The sequence below is a fragment of the Giraffa tippelskirchi genome, chromosome 12 (genome assembly GCF_054371585.1).
Source record: "Giraffa tippelskirchi isolate mGirTip1 chromosome 12, T2T-mGirTip1v1.2.pri, whole genome shotgun sequence".
Classification (NCBI taxonomy): Eukaryota; Metazoa; Chordata; class Mammalia; order Artiodactyla; family Giraffidae; genus Giraffa; species Giraffa tippelskirchi.
The window spans coordinates 147,813,794-147,833,024 of record NC_137286.1 but is presented as its reverse complement, the minus strand read 5'-3'; positions in this window follow the sequence as shown (position 1 = coordinate 147,833,024).

Sequence of the window (19,231 nt, the reverse complement as noted above, 5' to 3'; positions counted from 1 at the left end):
ATCCACCCACCCATCCTTCCATCCATCCCCCATCCACCCATCCATCCATCCACCCACCCATCCTTCCATCCTTCCTCCCATCCATCCATCCACCCACCCATCCTTCCATCCTTCCTCCCATCCACCCACCCATCCTTTCATCCATCTACCCATCCACCCACCCATCCTTCCATCCATCCCCCATCCACCCATCCATCCATCCACCCACCCATCCTTCCATCCTTCCTCCCATCCATCCATCCACCCACCCATCCTTCCATCCTTCCTCCCATTCACCCACCCTTCCACCCACCCATCCTTCCATCCTTCCTCCCTGTCCATTCATCTATCCATCCTTCTCTCCATCCACCCTTCCACTCTCCCACTCCATCATTCATATACTGTGTGCTTCCTGTTTACAGATACCAGGTTAGCTACAGGATAAATGAAAGTGAATAATATGAAGCCCTTAAGAGATGTTCTTTAAAAAAAAAAATCACTGTGGAAGGAACCTGTCACTTGTCAAGAGTGTGAAATGAGGTTATAGATCTGAAAACTATAGTCTTACAACAGGTGGGAGTCGCGTTGAGAGTTGGGTTACAATTGGGGATCGTGAGAGTTGCCTTGGAGATGTTTCCGTGAGGGATGAGATGACGTGAGAAACGCACACACTCCGTTGTGGGTCCAGGTTCGTCTCCCATCCCAGCTGCGCGGGAGGCGGGGGGCGGTGTCGTCGCGCACAGACCCTCCTGGGAAGAGTGCGAGGGTCCTTTTCACTCTCCGCATCTTCCTGTCACTCCTTGCTCTAAATCCTTCTGAGGATACGTCTCTGTTTGGCCTCCTTTTGACTTGCATGAGAACTTTCCCTAAGCTCAATTCAGACAATGCAGGCAAAGCATTTACTTTGATTAGACCTGAGATGATTGCTCTACGGTATTAAAAGGTGTTCCCAGGGTCGCTTTTGAGTACGTGGGATTGTGTGAAAATCGGGCTCCAGTCTTCCCGTCCGCTTCGGCCTTTCAGATTTAAGGTGTGTTCAGGCAGTGCCGTAAGTAGCACCTTATCCTTTCCACCATCTGAGTTGTATCTGTCTGATTCCTCAGTCTCCCTGTTGGTTTGTTAGAAGGCGATGATGCACCCTGAGAAGGTAATCGTCAAGCGTTTGTGAAGCCTGCTCTTGTTTCTTCAGATGCTTTTCTGAACCCCTGGGAGGGGCTGTGGTACAACCCACATCTCCTGATAAGGTAAGATGCACGCACAGGAAATATTGAATCATTAGGGGCTGAAGGACATCCGGTTTACAGTGATGTCAAGATCTGCAATCCACTCTTCTACTTCCAAACCACACCCCATCATTCACCATGCCATCAACCACCATGCCAGAGATGTGAGACTCTTCTCTTTAGGACATCGAGAGAAATGTTTCACCAGCCTGGTTTTTCTGAGAATGAGTTTTCCTGTCGTGAAAGAGCATTCTCTTCCTGTGGACGGCGAAGGCGTCTCCCAGCTCTGAGAGGCAGACACAGCCCATTGGCCCAGTAGAGCCTCCACATTCGTCAGAACAGGTGTGAAGTGATGCTGAGTCCAGATCACCTGGTTTCCCCTGGGGTTGGCCACGGTGCCTCACCCTCCAGGGTGTCCTTGCACCTCCACACTCGGCCTGGCGAGATGGGACGGAGGGGGGTGGCCACCCAAGCTGCCCCAAAGCCTCTGGGCCACCCATCTCAAGGTCACACTCTCCTTGTTACTTAGGGCATCTCCCACTTGCTTGTAACTGGGAGCTTCCCAGGTGGCGCTAGTGATAAAGAACCCGCAGGCCAATGCAGGAGACATGAGAGATGCAGGTTCCACCCCTGAGTTGGAAAGATCCCCTGGAGGGGGGCATGGCAACCCACTCCAGTATTCTTGCCTGGAGAATCCCGTGGACAGAGGAGCCAGGCGGGCTATGGTCCACAAGGTTGCAAAGGGTGGGACCCAACCGTAGTGACCTAGCATGTAGGGTTTGTTTAAAGCTCAGCATTTGTTCCGCAAGTTGAAAATGCAGCCCTGGACCAGGGAAACCATTTCCTAGCCCACTTTGGAGCTGGCGGGGGCTGGGGAGACCTGCCTCCCTGCGAGGCGGCCAGCTCCTGCCGGCGGGGGGCTCCCCTGGGTCTGGGTCACCTGTAGGCTGCAAGCGCTGCGGGGAGCGGGGGCTGTTTCTGTACTCTGAATCACCGGCAGCCTCCGCGTGGGGGGTGTTTCCTCTCATTAACGCCCAGCCTGCACTTCCTGAGCTCACACCCGCACGCGCGCCCTGTCCTCCTTTACCCGCCAGAAATAGCTGCGCCTCCTCTGGGGGCTCTGCACCGACGGCAGCACATCTGCTGCCCACCCCCCGCCCCCTCCCCGGGGGGCCTCGCACCGAGCTGAGTCACTCTGCCGAGATCAGGAAAGGCCTTTTTTAGACTTCCAGTTTACAGCGGAGTCGGGGACTTCTGAAACTCAGTTCTATATTTTATCATCCCTGGCCTGGATGGTCCCTGCTAGCTTTGAGCAGACGTGTTTCCCACGGTGATTTATTTCTCTGATGCAAATGAGAAAATTCTGCAGAATGTTTTGAAGCAGGCTTTGCTAGCCAGTTCAGGCAGACGGTATGTATTTACCAACCAGCTCTCTCACAAATAAAGAATTGTGAGGCATTTCCACAATGCCGGAGAGGCGGGAAAGGTGGGTTCGATCCCTGGGTGGGGAAGATCCCCTGGAGGAGGAAATGGCAACCCAGCCAGTATTCGTGCCTGGGAAAACCCCATGGATGCAGGAGCCTGGTGGGCTGCAGTCCCTGGGGTCACAGAGACTCGGACACAGCTGAGCACGTACGCACGGTCTCACAAGGTGGAGAGAGATTCCTAGGGCAGACGGCAGAGAGGGTCCTACCACTTGCAGCCACGCCCCACCTCGCAGAGGGGGCGACAGTCTTCTGTGATAGCAGCCAGGACAGACTGAGACCCTGGTGAGACAGGGCCCAGAGAAGTCACAGATTCAAAGTCTGGAACAAAAGACCTTGCCTCTTCACCGGAGGGGTTGCAAGGCTACGCAGCAGAGGGCATGAATGCGGGCGTAGAAACAGCTGGCGGTCTTTTTCCTCACCTGCTGTAGCATCCTCACCTAGCACAGTGTTAAAGTTCAACCCTGCAGTCCTAACAGGAAAGTGCGTGCATGCTCAGTCACTTCAGTCATGTCTGACCCTCTGTGACCCCGGGGACTGTGGCCCGCCAGGCTCCTCTGTCCATGGGATTCTCCAGGCAAGAATACTGGGGTGGGTTCCCATGCCCTCCTCCGGGAGATCTTCCCGACCCAGGGATCAAACCCGGGTCTCCTACCGCTAGTCGTACCTGGGAAGTCCCCTCAGGAGGTCCAGTTCCCAGGGGGCCCTCCCCTCTGTTCCCTCTGTCATGAGGCTGAGTCCATTCCTGCCCCCAAGAACTCCCTTCCTCCCCGAACGGGACACTTCACGGGGACCGTGCGGGACCCCACCTCACTTCAGTGGGTGGGCCTCCCTGGTGGTGGGATTGGTCCCGCTCTGCATGGAGGACTCAAGGGGCACCGGGCACTCTGCTGCCTGCCCTCCTGACCTTCACCAGGAGGAGAGGTGACTCAGGGAGCCGCCCGTCAGGGATGCTGACCACGTGGGGCAGACTGAACCCGGCCAGCTGACCCACGATGGAGCAGAACCTCTCAGGCCCCCCCGGGCCTGTGAGTGTGAGAAGCAGGTCATAGAAACCGCTGAGATTTTTAGAGTCCTTTTCTTATGTGGCACGGACTGACTGCCATGGTATCTTTGTGCACGGAGAGGAGTCCTTGTTTGAGCCTGTTCTGTGCGGAGGATGAGTCAGGACAGCAAGCTGGGGGTTCAGCTCTCAGGGGGAGGGGTATCAGGATGGGGGGCCCGGTGCAGAGACGGGCTGCAAGTTCAAGTGCTCCCAGAGAAGGTGAGAAACCCAGGGCAGCATTTTCTCCTTTAAGCCTGCTGAAAATAACAGCTAACACACACACACACACACCCCTTCACACACACACACACACACATACCCCTTCACACACACACACACACACACCCCTTCACACACACACACACACACACACACACACACACACACACCCCTTCACACACACACACACACACACACACACACACACACACACACCCCTTCCATCTTCTCGAGACTTTCTTTCAGAAAGAGCCCTGGGAGCATCTTTGTATTGTCCTGTGGGTGGTGGGCGCCTTATTAATATTAATCATCTCCCCCTACATTATTCTGCCTTTCAATTTTCCCATCGGAGCTCCCGCTTTGAAGTGGGGTCTTCAAAGCAAATTGACAGCGTCATTTGGGTCGTTGGCCCAGCTATTGGGAAAGCTGTAAGTGGATGGGCTCGGCTCCGGGCCCGGGCAGGTGGACCGCAATGATCCCAGGCACCCAGGGGCGGGGCCGGGTCTGATGCGCGTTCTCCACACACTCAGCCTCCCCAGTGGCAACAAAAGGAGTTTTCCTGGATTCCTGGAGGCGAAATCTGCTCCGTGGGAAGGCAGGGAGCAGGCTGGCTTCCCAGGTTCCCGGAGGTGGTCCCTGAACGACGTCTGTGCATCGCAGGCTCTCCTTGAGGCCCTGGAGTGTGTGTCACCCCCTGGAAGGCCCCCATGCAGCGGCCCCCTCTCTGAGCAAACATATACCGCCTGGGGCGGGGGGACGCGCGGGTTTGCATCCTTTTAAGCCTGACTCTGAGGCCTGGGGAACACGCACAGGGATTTGAGCTGTAGACGCCATGGAAAGAAAACTGACAGAGGACTTGTGTTTCGAGACGGTTTTGGTGAGTTTGTTTCTTGGAACTCACAAAGGAAAGCGCTGTCTTGGCGAGACAGAGTCAGGAAGGGTTCACGATGGCCCAGGTGAGGCTTCAGCCTGACGACACCAGCAACGAAGTTCGTCTTTAATACAAGCTCTGCCCACAGCAGAGAGCTGCCTGCTTCCACCATGGACACTGGGAGAACCCTCTCCTCCTTTCCCGGCTTCGGCGTCCCTCCTGGCTACCCTGCTCCTGTGTGCTGCCCTTGTGAGACCATCTGCCCAGGGAGGGGGCGGTGCAGACGGGATGGCAGGGTCCCCTGGCTCCGCTGGGCATGTCTGGGGCCCACCAGCAACTTCTTGTCAAGTCGGATCTGGTGAAGCTGGAGAGGCACCATCAGCCTTAAACAGCCGACCTTGGGGACTTCCCTGGTGACCTAGTGGTTAAGGCTTTGCCTGGTGGTTAGTGGCTGACAGCTTGCCTGGTGGTCCAGCTGTTAAGGCTTTGCCTGGCGGCCCAGTGGTTAAGACTTTGCCTTCCAGGGCAGGCGTGGGTTCGATCTCTGATTGGGGAGCTCATATCCCACATTCCTTGTGGCCAAAACACCAAAAATGTAAAATGAAGCAATATTGTAACAAATTCAATGACTTAAAAAAAATGGTCCAGATCAAAAAAAAAAAAGGATTACATTTTTGAAAAAGCAGCCTTTTGTCAGAGATTTTGACTAGCAAGCAACGTCAGCTGTCTCCAAGAAAGGCCTTCCCACCTCCCGCCAGAACCAGCCGGAGTCCTGGGGCCTCCACCAGGCAAAGGCTCCTGAGAAGGCGTCCAGCGCCGGGCTCTCTGTCGCCTGCATTAACAGACTCTTTCCCAGAAAAGCTCTTGCAGTTTCTACTGAAGCCTTTTTTCTCCTCACAGGCCCAACCGTGTGACCGTGGGCTGCGCCAGGGTGGGCGTCCAAGGCCAGCTTCCTGCAGAGTCCTGTGACCAGCCCAGGTCACCCTGGCTTTCGTTTTCTCAGAAAACGCGGTGTCCCGGGAGTCTCGGCGGCCTGGCAGGGGCGCGTGCCCCCAGGGCCTTCCCACGCCGGCGGGGGCCCGGGGCTCTCTCCCCCACGACCGACCGGTGCCCCGAGCCTCTGCTTTGTCCTGGTCGCTGCATTCAAAACTGCTCTCTCTTTTCGACTTTTGTGGGGAGCATTTGAATCCTTGCCTGCGAAGGGCATGATGAAAGGCGTCTTGTCCAAGGCCTCACCCTATTTAAGTGTTCTTGAAACTTAGATTAGTAAAGCAGTACCTTAACGACGCCCAGACCCTTGTTGAAACCAGCTGCACAGAACTGCCAGCCTTCCGATGATTCCTATTCCTACGGCTCGAGGAGCGTTCCCCCAAAAGGTGTGTTCACGTCCTGGTTACCTGTGACGGTGACCTTATCTGGAATAGGGTCGTCGCAGGTGTAGTTAAGACAAGATGAGGTCCTGCCGCAGTTGCTTGGCTCCCATCTAACATGACCAGGATCCTCAGGATAAAAGGAGAAACACCACGTGAGGACAGAGTCCCGCAGGCAGCGCGTCAGGCAGCACGTCACGGGATCACGAGGTGGAGGGTGGGGAGACGCGTCTATACTTGGGGACACCACGACCCCCGGAGGCTGGAAGAGGTCAGATGGCTCCCACCCAGAGCCGCCCCGCTGACACCCTGACTTCAGACTTCTGGGCCCCAGGCGGGGATAGAATCAAGTTCTTGGTTTGCAGCCCCCGTTGCTGTGGTTTGCTGCTGGCAGCCCTGGCACTTTCCCACGTGGGTTACTGAACACGCTGCCCCCACCTGGCAGACTGTGGCCCCCTGTGGTCCCCAAATGCTTGGGGACACAGAGCAGTCTCCACGGAGCCCAGTCTGGCGGCTCCATGGCGGGAAGAGACGGCCGTTGTGGGAGGCAACTCTGCTGCTTTTCACAAAGACGACCTGGAACGTCACTAGGATGTGCCGGAGGGGCTGAGTGAGTCTAGACCTCCTCCCCCGGCATCTCCCCGATGCCGCCCTCCCAGGGGTTGCCCGTCCTCAGGGCACAGGAAGCCCACGGTGAAGGGTCCCCGGGCACCAGGGATGGGGGAGAGGGGCACCTCGGCAGCCTGTAGACCAGGCCTTGGAGTGACACGGAGTTGGGTCTGAACACCAGCTCTGTGTTTACCCAGTGTGAGCTTGGGGGCCACCTTTCCCGGGCCTCAGTATGCTCCCCTGCAAAATGGGCATCTAATTTAATCTGATCTAACCTCAGGGGAAGTGACGTAACACAGACTGCCCCGCCCCTGGCCGGGGACACCACTCATGGTCCATGGACGTGGGTCTTACATCATCACCAGGGAAGGAGCAGGCACGAACCCCTCTTAGCTACAGAGCACCCCATCTTTACGGAGGTCAGGCAGTTCAGGGCGGTCCACACCACACCTAGAACTCACCAGCTGAAGCCTAGACAAATGTGTTAAACCTGTATTTTAAGGAAAACCATTTAATACAGTTTCGAGTAACATTCGCCTGGTTTAAAAATATATAAAAAGAGGAGCTCTGAGAAACCTCTCCCCTGCTCCCCACGCCCCTCCCACCGCCCCAGGAAAACCATCACTACTCGCTCACACACTTCCAGTGTTTCTGAAAACACAGAAAAAATAAAAACTATTATTTTTCCCTTTTTTAAGATGAGAGTTTTCACGGTGTGCGCCCTTCTGAACGTGGCTTCTTTCATGAACTAGTTCATCACTGGTTGACTCCAGCGTGGCAGTCTGCAAGCGTTCCTACACAGACAACCTCTCTGGTCTTCCTTAAGCTGCACACACGGCTACCTGGATGCATCACACTCATTTTAACATGAAAGTGCCAGTCGCTCAGTCGTGTCCGACTCTTTGTGACCCCATGGACTGTAGCCCTCCAGGCTCCTCTGTCCATGGGATTCTCCAGGCAAGAACACTGGAGTGGGTTGCCATGCCCTTCTCCAGGGGATCTTCTTGACCCAGGGATTGAACCTATGTCCCCTGCATTGGCAGGCAGATTCTTTACTACTGAGCCGCCTGGGAAGCCATATATGTGCATAATGCTGCTAAATATATATATATTTGTGGAGTGTGAGGCCATATATATTTAAGTGATCTATGATGATCTTTCATTTGTTTCTGCCTGAGAAACATGGAATCTGAGTTCCCTGATCAGAAATCAAACCCGTGCCCTTGTGTTGGAAGCAGGCCGGAGTCGTAACCCCTGGACCAACAGGGAGTACCAGGCCTTGCTATGTGTACAGGTCACGGCGTCTGGGGGTGTAACTCTGAACACCATTGATGAGTTCCTAAGACCTGTCCCGTAGCAGACAAAAACAAACAAACAAACAAAAAAAACCCTGAACAAACTGTTTTAAATAGAGAATAATAGTAATAAGCCATCAAATGATGTTGTAAACACTCTCTGAGGATGCGGGGAAAAGTATGTTTTCAGAATTCATTGTATTTAAAAATAATGCTGTGCAATTTTCTTGGAACTGAAGCAAAGTAGAACGTGGACTAGTGACTCCGGAGGTTGGGGAACTTGTCTCCCAGACAAGCGGAGCCCCGGGACCCGAGGGCACCCAGACCTGGGGGAAGGCACTTGGGGTGTCTCCTTATTCCCATTAAAGCCTCCAGTAATCTCCGTGTGTATCTATGGGGGGTGAGGAAGTCACACGGCAGCTGCAGACAAAACAACACAACGAAGTTTCCGACATTCAGAGAAGCTGCTTGATTCTTGATGACGAGGGCCGTCTCTGTCAGGAACTGGTCTCCAGGGAGGGTCAGCGGGGATGCCCCAGGGAAGGAGACTGGAACGTGGTCCTTGCCCTCTGATGCTGGACCCAGCAGGGCCCTCCTGATGCCCCCCGGATCCACCAGGGACCCTCTCACTGAGGTGGGCTGAGGACGCCGCTCGCAGAGGGGGCTTCAGAGGGTGGGCCAAGGCTGTCAGGGCCCACTGACCCCTGCCTGCCCCAGTATGTTCTTCCTCGTCCGAGTCCAGAGACCAAACACCCAGGACCAGAGCGAGCTGACCATCCGCCGGGTCTGACTGAGATGCTCTCAGGAGGCCGTTATTCTCCAAGACGGGCACGAGGGGGCAGCACAGCCCGCGTCGAGCAGCTCCCGCTCCCCGCAAACACGCCCTGTCCCATGAGGGCGGCTCTGCAGAGGCCCGGCCAGGTCCTGCCCGCTCGGTCGCTCAGGCCTCCTGCCCTGCCCCCTGCCGTCCACCGCCTGCTCACACGCGCACGCACGCACATGCACACACACACCCTCACAAACACATACACAGTGCACGCACACACACACACTCGCTGCTGGGATCCACGTGCCTGCGACCTCCACACATTGCCGTGTGGAACTCCTCACTCCCACACCACGGTGTTTGGAGGGGATTCCAGCTCAGCTCCAATCTCTCAGAGACCCTCGGAGGCCTGGCATTGCTCCAGGAGGGGTGAAGGACCCTGAGGGCTGTGTGTGTGTGTGTGGGAGGGGGGGCGCTGGGCTTCCCCAGAGGCCAGCTGCCTGTCTCCAGAAGCTGACCCAAGACCCAGGTCCCACGGCAGCCCCTTACCTTAGGGCACCCAGCATTTTATCCTCCCAAAGTGTGGTCAGCAATCCAGCCCAGCCTCTCTGAGCCCTGTAATTTAGAGACGGTCCTCAGATTCAGGGCGGCCTCTTGGAGACATCCTGCAGTCCCCAGGATGGAGCCTTATCACTGGACGAAGTGGACAGCGTGTGATCCCGGGACTCACAAACAGGACTTGCATCGTCCCTCTGCCCCTCGGCTCCCGTTCTGGAATTAAAAACACGGCATCTAAGAGATGAAAGCAAGCGGCACCCTGTGGAGTCCGATCTCATCGTGACTGCGAGCCCGGCCAGCCCTGAGAGAGGGCACCGTGTGACTTTTCCCAGCCATATTGTGGGGCAAGATAGTCCTAAAAGAAACCGAGTGTCGAGACTTCTGGTGACAGTGGCTGGTGTTTTCCATCTTGGACCTCATGAAAAAGATGGGAGGGAACATGCCCAGAAGATGTGCTAAATGCCCGGGAAGCCGTGTGGCACTGGGGGCACCCTCTGAGCAGGGACAGGTGTAGAAGGGCACCTTGGGATGCAAGAGCTCTGGGTGGGCTGCAGTGGGCAGTGGGCTGGCCCTCTCTTCTCGAGGGGCCTCTCTGCCCGCTCACCTTGGCAGGGACAGGGCAGGGAAGTCTGAGATGCAACTTGTGGTCCCGGCATATTCAGAGCAGCGAGGACACCAGCTCTGGTCTCTTGGAAGCAAATAGATGGCTTAATTCAGTGGTTCGCAGAGTTCAGGCCCTAGGTCAGCAGCAAGAGCAGCCCTGGGGACCTTATTACAGACACAGACCCCAGGGCCCCAGCCCAGACCTTCCGGCCCAGCAGCTCTGAGGAGCTGAGAGCCGACATCCACGTGTGACGAGCCCTTCACCCAGTAGAGATGCACAGTCAAGTGTGAGCACCCCTGGTTTACTTAAATAGCAACCTGAAGATGTGGATGTTTATTCGAAACTAAAGGGGCTAAAAATAAAATTGTCTTTTATCCAGTGAATCCCTTCCTAGGAACGGACTTTCTTTTATGCATTTATTTTTAATTAGAGTATAATTACTTTACCATATTGTGATGGCTTTTGCCATGCATCAACATGAATTGCCCATAGGAATACACACGTCCCCTCCCTCTTGAGCCTCCCTCTCGCCTCCCTCCCCATCCCAGCGCTCTAGGTTGCCTCAGAGTGTGAACACACTCATGCAAGTGTGCAATGATGCAGGCACAAGTTCTGGACAAGATGAAAACACTGGCCGGTGGTCTGGCGGCACTCTGGTGAACTCAGGGAGGACACACAAGCGGTGAACACCTCAGATTTCTCATGACGCGATGGCTGTACAGACGCCGGTCCATGAAGATGCCTGAGTCCTGGTGGTAAAGGGAAAGCCTCCTGCCCGACCGTCTATAAGACACAGCCCCACTGTGTGCGCATTGGCGGTAACATGCACACACACGTTAATTAGTTTGTGCATGGAAAATACACAACGTGAGCTCATACAAATTTAATAATTTTAGAACTAGCCAGTGGGAAGAAATGAAAACTAAAAATGAGGCAGAGGGAGCCCAGAAGTTTCTCTGAGCTCTGCTGCTTCTCCCTGACCCCCGTTCTGGACGGTTATTACCCTGCCCCTCAGCAGACCAGTGCACAAGCTCATTTCCTCTGTCTGTCTGTCCTCCACAGAACCCGAGATATGAGGTTGCATCATGCTTGAAGATCTGCAGCAGCCTCATAACCTTTATTTCCAGACTAAATAGTCTAATCTCATTGCCTAATTTCTCCTCAGAAACCCTTAGTCATCTTCGGGGCTCTTCTGTGGAACTGCCTAGAGTTGGGCTGACGAGATGCCATGATAAGGCAAAATTAATTTCACCAGATAAGATAATTTTGTTACGGTCGTTATGAGTCTGTGGCTAATCATGCTTGCAATATCGGGGGCCCTCACTGATGGAGAGTGATATTCGGCTGATAGATACAAGAGAAGTAGATTTTAAAACATGGCATGAATGAAGGGATATGAAAAATTAAGTAGACGAATAGATAGAATTGATGCTTTTAAATTGTCATGCTGAAGACACTTGAGACTCCCTTGGACTGCAAAGAGATCCAACCAGTCCATCCTAAAGGAGATCAGTCCTGAATATTCCTTGGAAGGACTGATGCTGAAGCTGAAGCTCCAATACTTTGGCCACCTGATGCAAAGAGCTGACTCATTGGAAAAGACCCTGATGCTGGGAAAGACTGAAGGCAGGAGGAGAAGGGGGTGACAGAGGATGAGATGGTTGGATGGCATCACTAACTCAGTGGACATGAGTTTGGGTAAACTCCGGGAGTTGGTGGTGGACAGGGAAGCCTGGCGTGCTGTTGTCCATGGGGTTGCAAAGAGTTGGACACGATTGAGTGGCTGAAAAACAACAACATAGATGGATGCACAGATGGGATAGGTAGATAAATAGATGATAGACATAGATAAACAGATAGATGGATGATAGAAATAGAGGGATGGACGGATAGATAGATATTTATAGATAGATACACAGATGGTAGATAGATGACAGAGAGATATGAAGGTCTTCAATGATCAAACCTCTATCATGAAACATGCTCAGCTCCTCTTGACACAAAGGAGCTGTGTGCAGGGGGACGCCCCAGTCTCCTCACGTGGGTGCCTGGAGACCATAGCTCCCTGGGAGGGGGCGACCACACTGATACGACATTAGGACGCCTGTTAGTCGTCAGCATGTTGGGTCTGCAAAGCACTCACGAGGACAGCTGCCTCCACAAGGGAGCCCTGGTTCCCCTGCCTTCTGGCCAGTCCCCCGAAGACTCAGGGAAGAAAAACTTCTCTAGAAGGAGGAATCTATCAAAACCACACCCCAAAGCACCCTGCTCTGCTCTGGTCGGAAAATGACAAGCCACGGGGCTAAGGCACATGCCTACAAGGACCCCTAGGGCCTGTGAGCTGGTGTGTAGGCAGGAAGAGTGAAGCTTCTGTTCTGTGTCTGTCACCCGTGACTGAGGGTGTTAGGGCAGCAATATTCCACTGCTCTTAGGGGCAATGGCAATGATGGTTTTAGTCCTTTTAAACTCTCCCATCAGAAAAGATATATTTACTCATTTTGTGCCTATGCTTGGTCGTGTCTGACTCTTTTGTGACCCTGTGGACTGTAGCCCGCCAGGCTCCTCTGTCCATAGGATTCTTCAAGCAAGAATACTGAAGCTGCCATTTCCTTCTCCAGGGGATCAAACCCTCATCTCTTCTGTCTCCTGCGTTGGCAAGCGAATTCTTCCGAGATCAGATGAGGTCAGGCGTGTTCAGGGTGGTGTGGCCATAGATGGCAGGCAGATTATTGACCATTGTGCCACCATTTTCCTTGGGGAAAAAAAAGAAACACGGAGATGAGTTAGTTGCCCTGGAAACACCCAGACTTCTCACTTGCATCTTGACTGTGCAGCGGGGAGCTAGGCCTCAGCTTCAGCTTCATGGCACCTGAATGGCATTCTTAAACTTGGCAAACACGAGAATGAAGGAACTGGGAAGCCCGAGTACCGATGAGGGCGGATGCACAGGGCACAGCGGTGTCCTGTCCCCTCTCCGGGCACTTGCAGAGTGTGTAATCCAGTGCAAGCCCCCTGCCTGGGGGTTGCTGACATTTTCTAGTCCCTGGGGGCTGTGGCGAGGCCCTGTTCTTGGAGCTGGCTTCTTCTCTGCCCTCAGCATCGTTCTTACCAATTTCTGGATTAGTTACCTGTCACTGTTAGATAAAGTGTAAATGATGTATCAAGGGTTATCAGTTACCTATTGTTATATCCTAATATAAACCCCATTAAACATAAAGTGATTATCCAATTGACATTGCCTAAAGCAACAGTTCTGGGCAGAGGAGGCTGGAGGGCTACAGTCCATGGTGGCAAAGAGTCAGACACGACTGAGCGACTGAACAACAGCAGCAAGAGGGACAAAAACCACCAGCTGAACGTGTGTTTTAAAATGATAGAAGCACCTGAGAAATGAGAGGTAAATGCGTACTCTTAGACGCATGTGAATGCTTTATTTGTATAATTAAAGACAGTTTTTTAATGTTCTACAGCGGAAAACTGTAATTGGAAATGCAAGGCGTCCCTTTATTGTATGTTTGAAAAGCTCTAATTAAAAAAAACGTATCAAAAACCACTTTAGTTTTGCAATATTTTGTAGGAAAGAGTTGCTGATAAATCTCAACACAAGTTGAAGAAAGTAGAAAAAAATGAAATGCATAGTTGGAGATGTTCTACTCACTGAAAAAATATCATCAGGATAATCTGGACTAATTTATTTCATTAGCAAATAATCACAACTTCTGGAACTCTTGGGAATTAACGTGGACATTTTTTCAAAGTAGTATCTCCAAATTATGTTAGCTCACAATGGAATAAATGTGATTCTGAGGACAAATTATTACAAGGCCTCAGAATGGAATTAGCATTTTATCAGATTATTCAACACACGGGCATGAACGCAATAAAATCGATCGTTTGATGAAAGAGCTCTTGTCAATTCGTGTGAGGTGTGTACAGAAAATGTCAAAATCGGTCTTAATTAATGAAATATTCTTGTGTTTTAAGCAAGTTATAAAAGCATGTTCTCCCATTGGTGTATCTTGGACATTTTTGTTCTGTGGAACTTCAGGATCATGGGAAGTAATTGCCTTACAGCAACCGTAAGGAGCCCTCCCGGCCTCTGGGCCCGTCAGGCGCTTGACTGTCCCCGGAAGCCAGGAGGGCTTTCTTCTCCCTGAGTCCATTTTCCATGTCATGAGTCTTTTCAAGGAGAGAAGAGGTTGCATTTGAAAGACACTTCGCATATAGAACGGGCAGATTTCAGAGACTTATTAGAAGTGTCTATTTCTGCAGACAGAGAGCCTGGGTTGACAAGTTTTCCGTCTCTGGTATCCTGATGTATGATGGTGACATCGCCAGCAGAGACTGAGTACCCAAAAGCTAGAATAAATGCTTGAGTAAGGAGTAGAAAAAAAGTCCCATTTTTTTAGTCCCAGGGTCTTTAACACCAGACCCTGAAGGATATCAGGGTCCACATACAGCAAAAGGACATGGAGGGTTCAGCATGGAGATCCAGGGAGAATGGGTTGAAGGTCTGGTGCCATCACTACGTCAGTGGTAGTGAAACATGATGGACGGAATTCAGCAAGGGAAATAAACGCACAATACTGAGTTGGACCAAGTGTCTTCCTGAAACCATTGGGTCAGGCGCTGGTGAAAGAGTCTGAGGAGAGGAGAGCATGGAGTGGAAGACGGACGCCCATGCTCTGGCGGTGAGGGGGCCGGGTTTCCAGAGAAGGGGTCTTACTGGGGGATGCTGAGAGCGTGGATGGCCAGGGGAGGTCCTGAGCAGGAATACACTAGTGCGGGCTCTTGGGTGATGGGCCACTGGCTTCTCACTTGGCTCTTGTCAGCTTACGTTCCTCTGAACAGACTCTACTCCTAATCTTCCTGCTAGAAATGGAGCAATAGCAGGATCAGATGAATGTTCCTCCCAGAGTATAAAGTGTAGACAACTTGATACTTTCTTGATATAAAGAATGTGTGTGTGCATGCTAAGTCACTTCAGTCCTGTCCGACTCTTTGCAACTGCACGGACTGTGGTCCACCCAGTTCCTCTGTCCATGGGGATTCTCCAGGCAAGAATACTGGAGTGCGTTGCCATACCCTCCTCCAGGGGGTCTTCCTGACCCAGGGATTGAATTCGTGTTTCTTACGTCTCCTGCATTGACAAGCGGATTCTTTACCAGTAGCCCCACCCCATTCCAGTACTCTTGCCTGGAAAATCCCATGGATGGAGGAGCCTGGTAGGCTGCAGTCCATGTGGTCGCTGGGAGTCAGACACGACTGAGCAACTTCACTTTCACTTTTCCCTTTCATGCACTGGAGAAGGAAATGGCAACCCACTCCAGTGTTCTTGCCTGGAGAATCCCAGGGACAGCGGAGCCTGGTGGGCTGCCATCTATGGGGTCGCACAGAGTCGGACACGACTGAGGTGACTTAGCAGCAGTAGCAGTGGCAGCCCCACCTGGAAAGCCCAGTAAAGAATCCCTATGCTTATTTTAGACTGGTGAAGGAGGGGGACGTTAGTAGACATTTCACGGTGGTTGCAGTGGGTAGAATAACACCCTAATCCTTGGAACCTGTGAGCATGTAACCCTGCATGGCAAAGGTACCCTGCAGGCTTGGTTAGATTAGGGTCTGAGCTGAGGAGGTCAGTCTGGATTACGTGGGTGAACACGAAGTGGTCATGGGATTCCTTAAGATCTGAGGACCTTCCCACCCACAGAGAACCAGTGGGCGGGCGGGTGCGACGGGTTTGGCTGCTGTGGATAAAGAAAGAGGATTAGAATTGAGGAATGCGGTGGCTTCCAGAAACCAGAAAGGACCAGGAGGCAGGTGTCCTCCTAGAACCTAGAAGGAACATGGTCTTGCCTTGATTTTCGCCCAGGAAGACCCACCTTGAACTTCAGAGCTCCAGAGCTGTAACATAATAAACTGGTATTGTCTGACAAGTTACCACATTTATCACAACAGCAACAGAAAACTCCCCGGGGGCTTTTTAAACACGTAGTGTGCTGACATTTGTAGTCTGGAAGTTTATGTTTGAGTACATATGTGAAGAAACTGTGTGTGTCCTCAAGCTTGGAAGGCCCTGTTGAATCACACATGGCTGTCTATGTACAACACAAAATATGGTCTCGGGATGGAAAAAGAGGAATCGCTGCTCAGTTGGAGGAGTTCTCATTTTCTCAAGCAAGCCTAGCACCCTGCTCCCAAGCGGAGAAAAGCAAAACCTGCCCTCTTTACGGGCCACCTGTGTCACCGTCCGGTCAGTGACGTTGAAAGTATTCCTGTCCCCGAGCAAAAAATAGGCCGATGACACCGTCTTCTCTTCGTGAGCACACGGGCTAATCGGAAGGCTCGACTTTGACCTAGACTTCAGTGGCTTCCAGTCTTTATAATTCATTTTCCGTGAGAACTCTGGACTGACTTTCTTCTTCATTACTTTTTTCCCCACCGAATGATCAGAACGTACCGCTTCTGATGCACCTATGACTGTTGCTTCTTGAAAAGAAACCTTTTAATTTCCCCTTTAAAGTCTTGACCCGAGTCCCTCTTGTCCCTGTCTTATTTAACACACAGATGTTTCCCGACCCTGCCGACAAGGAGCCAGAGCGGATGGCTCTCTTCCCGGGGCTCAGATTGACTCTCTCCTCAGACAGTGCCCTCTCACGGGGCGGTGACAGCCCCTCGTTCACGTGCAGGCCTGTTGTTGGGCATTTGGAACTGATCTCTCCAGACAAACAAGGTGATAGAAGATGATCCGGCTGCCTTTTTCAAGTGTCTTTGAACGGCCCCCGGGTAATGGGGCCCAGTGCTCTCAGAGGGTCTCAGGAGGAGGCAGTAGGGTGAGGAGGACTCCTCCCCGACTTCTGGGTAAGTATGGTAGCCAATATGTTGAAAAGGGCAGTTCATTTTCTAACTCCACCAGCCCTCCCTTTGCCATGGCTTTACCCCCACAGGAAATCCAGACTCTCAAGCTCTTTCCTGTGACCTAAGACCCAGACTCTCCAACACCCCCTCTTCAGGGGTCCCTGATGGACGTTCTTCAAATCAGTGATTCCTTCAGGAGGAGTCCCTCAGGACTGTGGTCCACTCTGAGCCCCTCATTGCCCAGCTGCCATGGTCTGAATGTCTGAGTGCCCCCCGCCCCCACCACAGATTCTCAAGGTGCTGGTGTTAGACTTAGGGAGGTGACTGAGCCGTGAGGGTGCAGCCCCCATGAGGGATTGACAGTGTTAGTCACTCTGTCCTGTCTGACTCTTTACAACCCCATGGACCGTGGCCCACCAGGCTCCTCTGTCCATGGGATTCTCCAGACAAGAATACTGGAGTGGGCTGCCATGCCCTCCTCCAGGGGATCTTCCTGACCCGGGGATCGAACCCAGGTCTCCCACATGGCAGGCAGATTCTTTATCGTCTGAGCCACCAGGGAAGTGCTAAGGGGATTAGACAAGGGTCCTTATTAAAGAGAACCCAGGGAACTCCCCACCCCTTCCACCAGGCGGGGGCCCCGGCAGAAGGCAGAGATCTGTAACCCAGAGAGACCCTCACCAGACTGCAACCGTGCTGACACCCTGCCCTCAGATTTCCAGCTCCAGAACCATGAGGAATAAATCTCTGCTGTTCTTAAGTCACCCAGCCTGTGGGGCTTTGCAGTAGGAGCCCCAGCAGACTGAGATTCCCAACACTTAGGGGCTTGTGTGGGATGGAGCCTAAGGGGTCCCAGCCTGACCTCCTTGTTAGCAAGCCCAACAGTTTTAAAGGGGACAGACAGCCCATGCCGGATGCTGCCAGACACATGGACGCCAGCTCAGGGTCCCCGAGTCCTGGCTTCCTCCCAGAGACCTCACTGCTCCCTGCGGAGGCCGCCTCCACCTCCTGGGACACTTGGAACACTCCGGGGCCCTGGGATCTCTTGAAGGACCCTCGTGGCCTTGGATTTGGGAACCTCAGATTTCTCTCCCCTCTCTGGGACATCTTGCCATCTACATTTGGCTGAAGACAGGGAGAACCATCTTTGTAGGCTTGTAGCCTGAGCAGAAGGGAAGGAAGAAAAAACGTGGTCCCACTTCATCTGCATGGTCATCTCTTCCAAGATGCTGGCTGCCTGACGCTAGTCTCTGGCTCTCCTCTGGGAAGAGGAGCCACAGATACAGATATATTGAACATAAAGAAGAATTTATGTCTATGGCTTCCCAGACGGTGCTAGTGGTAAAGAACCTGCCTGAAAATGCAGGAGACACAGGACACTTGGGTTCAATCCTGGGGTCGAAAGATCTCCTGGAGGAGAAAATGGCAACCCACTCCACTACTCTTGCCTGGGAAATCCCGTGGACAGAGGAGCCGGGCAGGCTACAGTCCATGGGGTCCCAAGTGTCAGACATGACCAAACACACATATGCGCGCGTGCTCTCACACACACTCAAATCACTTAGTTCTATCACTTCAATAGAATAATAAACAAATGTGGAAGATGTAATATGGAGTGTTTCCTGTACTATTTTAATATTTGGTCTCCAAGAACTTTTTATTGGGAGCATCTCAAAGCTTCTAGGGTCAAGCCTCTGAAGCACAAAATGTTGTGTGGGGAGGGAGGGACCACCACCTGGATGAAGGTAACTGTTCATGGTCCTGAACCTTCTTCCCTCTGGGTGACTCCAAGGCTGGCTCTCTTCTTCTAGGATACCTCTGCCAAATAGAAAAACATATTTTTCCAAATATATTGTTTCCAAACATATTTTTCCAAATCATTGGAGAAAAAAATAAGTTGAAAAAGTCCCTTTTAAACCCATAATTAGAAGTACTTTGTGAGGCATCTGCAACTTTAAAAAGAAATGTTACTCTTTTTTTTTTTTAAAGTATTGAATTTGTCACAATATTGCTTCTGTTTTATGTTTTGTTTTTTTGGCCCTGAGGCATGTGGGATCCTAGCTTCCTGACCAGGAATCAAACCTGTAACCCCTGCAGGAAGACAATGTCTTAACCACTGGGCCACCAGGGGGATGTCCTGAAATGTTATTCTTATATTCTACTGCTTGTGATCATGGTTCTCAACCCAGGGGCAGGATAAGGGGAGGTCAGTGAAAACTTTCAGAGTCCCCCTTTCCAGAGATGTTTCTCCCTTGGGATAGAGGGGTGGGCATTTTAATGAGTTCCACACTGAACATTCTCTGGGCTCTTTGTCCATCTCCATTAAAACTTTGCAAGCCAATCACAGCTGATG